Below are 3,744 nucleotides of genomic sequence, written 5' to 3' on the forward strand. Positions count from 1 at the left end.
AATCCCAAACTCCACAAATTGAAATACACAACACTCAAGATAGAAGTTAAGGGTTGTAACGGGGCTTAGGGTATTGGCTAACAAAGAAAGGTGAAGGGTAAACAAACGTTCTTAAAACAATAGTAAGCAAAGCAATGAAATTGACTCTTCGAATTCACTTTTGAATGCAAAAATCAACTTTTAAACTCAAAGGGGAAATTCATGCAACACTTGGGGTCAAATTCAATGTTTTGGGCCCCTTCTTCAATAACCAACACCTTAGAGCTCATTTCCATGCTCTTTCAACTCTTTTTCACACTTTTCTCAACATTTTTCTTTTTTTCTTCTTTTTTCTACGAATTTTCTTTCTTTTTTTTTTTTTTTTTTTTTCTCGTGCCTCAAAATAGACTTGGGCACATCCACCTATCAAAAATCCTTCCCCCACACTTGTTTTCTGCACACCCTCAATCAAAATGAATTCATTTAAAGTCATGCTTACTATGCTTCAAGAACAAGGGTATGGATGGTCCTAATCTAGGCTAGGTAAGGATAATGTGGGTTAACAAACAATATAGGCTAAACAAGGCTCAACGGGTTTAAACCTACCAAAAACAAATGTATGGAATGAAGGCTTTTTGGCTATGGTGGTAACTACTAAACAACTTTATCTTGAATATGTGTTATACAATTCAATAACATGTTTTGAATGAAATTGGCATGAGTTCTAGCATTTGGAACTAAATGATGAAACGCCTTCTAAGTAGTAACCAAGCAAAGAATAATGAGATCATGCAACGACTTTAGAAAACAAGAATGCACAGATTTTAACTCTCCAAATAAAGTTTAGGCTCAAGTCTCTCAGGGTTGTAGCTTTAGTTTGAGTTTCTTCCTTCAAGCATGTCACAAAAACTGATTTTTTCCTTTTTGATTACATGTGAATTCATAAGTTATAACTACAACTAAGCATAAACCAAGAGTAAATCAAACTTCCATCCATGTTTATAACTCTCTTCAATAGTCATGCAATTAAAAACCGAATCCTCATCATTGTGTTGAAAGGTACCCTAAGACACAAACAAACACACAAAAACAACTTAAAAACGACTCTTTTTGGGTTTTTTAAAACAAATTTTCAAATTTTTATGGGATTTTCGGATTTTTGAATCAAAACACATTAAAACACACCAAAACAGCCTAAAAACACCTAAAAACAGCAAGAAACAACATTGGAAGTTATGAGTGAGAAAACCCAACATTGGAAGTTATGAGTGAGAAAACCCTACGAATTTGCATCAAAACACTTTGGTTACCCCCCCACACTTAAATCAAACATTGTCCTCAATGTTTCAAGCATATACTAACACAAAAACACATAAACAAACAAACCAACACTAACAAACTAAACATGGGAGAAACGAATGAAACAACAAAGAGAAGGGTTTAGAAACGCAAATCTGGAATTAGAGTGCTCTCTAGGTCTTCCTTTGTCAAATGCATGGGTTGCCTCCCACGAAGCGCTTGCTTTAACGTCTTCCAGCCGGACGGTACCTCCGTTTAAGCTTGACTAGGTTCCATGGCATGGAGGGGTACATCCTCCATGACATGCTCCTTGAAATACTCATGCATTGGGTCTATGTATGGCAGTGGATAATGATGGTCCCAGATTGTGGCATTAAGCTTCCCAAGGTCAAAGTAAGAACTCCCATAATCATGGATTCGATTTGGTACCTGCACCACAGAAGGCAATAACCTATTAGTGGAAACGGGAATTGGAATTAGAGGAGGAGGCTTACCAATGCATGTAGATGAAGACTCAAAAGGGGCAGCAAAGGTGGTGCTCTCGGCCAGATTTGGTATTTTGGGTGTAATGACATGTTTCGTATGCTCCACTCCAATACCCTCTTCGATGATGCATCTAGGGACATCCTTCTTGATTGGTGCGCATGAATGTTCCTTCCCCACATTTTTAATCACATCTATTGCAAAACAAGAACGAACATCATTAGGATTCTTAACATATTCAGGAACTTTGAATTTAATCAATTCATCACCAAACTCCATTGTTAACTCTCCCTTAGCCACATCAATCTTGGTTTGGGTTGTCTTCATGAAGGGCCTCCCTAATAGTATCGGCAATGGGGTAGAATAGGGTGAATCCTCCATGTCAAGCACGTAAAAGTCCGCTGGAAAAATCAAATTGCCCACCTGCACCAAAACATCTTCCAAAACACCCTTTGGATATGCATTAGAACGATCGGCTAATTGAATAATCACACCATCGTTTTTAAGCTCACCTAAGTTCATAGATGCATAAATAGAGTATGGCATAACATTAATCGAAGCCCCTAAGTCTAACATGCATTGTTCAAACTTAGTCTTGCCAATAACGCACGGAATTGTAAAACTACCCGAATCTTTGCATTTAGGGGGTAATTTCCTTTGTAACATGGCAGAAACATTCTCACTTACTTGGACCACCTCTTTGTTCGAAATCCTTCTCCTTGATGTACAAAGTTCTTTTAAAAACTTAGCATACCTCGGGACTTGCTTAATTGCATCAAGGAGCGGAATATTGACTTGAACTTTTCGAAAGGTCTCTAGAATGTCCTTCTCGGTTTCTTCCTTCTTTGATTGCCTAAACCTGCCAGGAAAGGGCACATTTAGTGGAATGGAACTAGAAAAAGTCGAATTTGGACTTACCTTGGTGGTTTGGGACGGCTTAGGAGGGCTAGATGGTGGCGGCAAGGATTGTTCATCCTTGGCCGTGAGTTTTGGTCCCTGTGCTTCCTCTTGTAGCAACTTTTCATCCTCATCGTGACTTGATTTGGATGATTTTGGTTCGGCTCCAACCTGTGTACCACTTCCCAACATGATTGCACTGACGGTTTCAAAGCCTCCTTTAGGATTCATAATAGTTGAACTAGGCAATTTGCCTTGTTCTCTAATATGCCCCATGAATTCCGCTATTTGCCCCACTTGCTTTTCCAAGTTATCCACCCTTTTGTCTTGGATTTGCCTCTCTTTGTTTTGATTTACTTCCTGCGTCAAAGTAGTAAGTAACTTAACAATCTGATCATTATCCAAAGACATACCTGAGTTTGTTGGGGCAGATTGCAATTGGGTTTGATTGGGGACGGATGGCTTTGTATAAAAGCCCGGTGGTTGCTGCCTAAATCCTCCTTGTTGTTGGGGTTGTTGAGGATCCCTCCACTTGAAATTTGGATGGTCCCTCCACCCTGGATTGTAGGTGTTTGAGTATGGATCATGGCGTGGTTGATTTTGGCTCCCAAAACCCACGGCATTGGCAGATTCCCAACCCCCATTCTCAATCAATTTAGGGCATTGATCGTTGGCATGTCCTTGCATAGAGCACACACCACACACACTTGGTCCATGAATCTTCATTCCCTCGGCCAACTGAGAAACAATAGAAGTAAGGTTAGCTAATTGGGATTGAATTTCGGGCATAGAACTTACCTCATTCACTTGTGCTCGTGGGGGGTCTCTTTGTCCAACACCTTCGTATTGTTGTGCATTATGTGCTCGGTTGGCAATTAGAACTTTTGCAGCCCCCGGAGTTTTATCTACCAACGCACCTCCCGCCGAGGCATCAAGCATTTGGCGTTCCATGGGAAGAAGTCCTTCGTAGAAGTATTGAATGAGTAGCTCCTCCTTCATTTGATGCTGTGGACAAGAAGCAACAAGTGATTTAAAATGTTCATAATAAGAAGGAAACAATTCACCTTGATTTTGTTGGATGCCACT

Source organism: Malus sylvestris, chromosome 11, assembly GCF_916048215.2.
Source record: "Malus sylvestris chromosome 11, drMalSylv7.2, whole genome shotgun sequence".
In the NCBI taxonomy this organism is placed as follows: domain Eukaryota; kingdom Viridiplantae; phylum Streptophyta; class Magnoliopsida; order Rosales; family Rosaceae; genus Malus; species Malus sylvestris.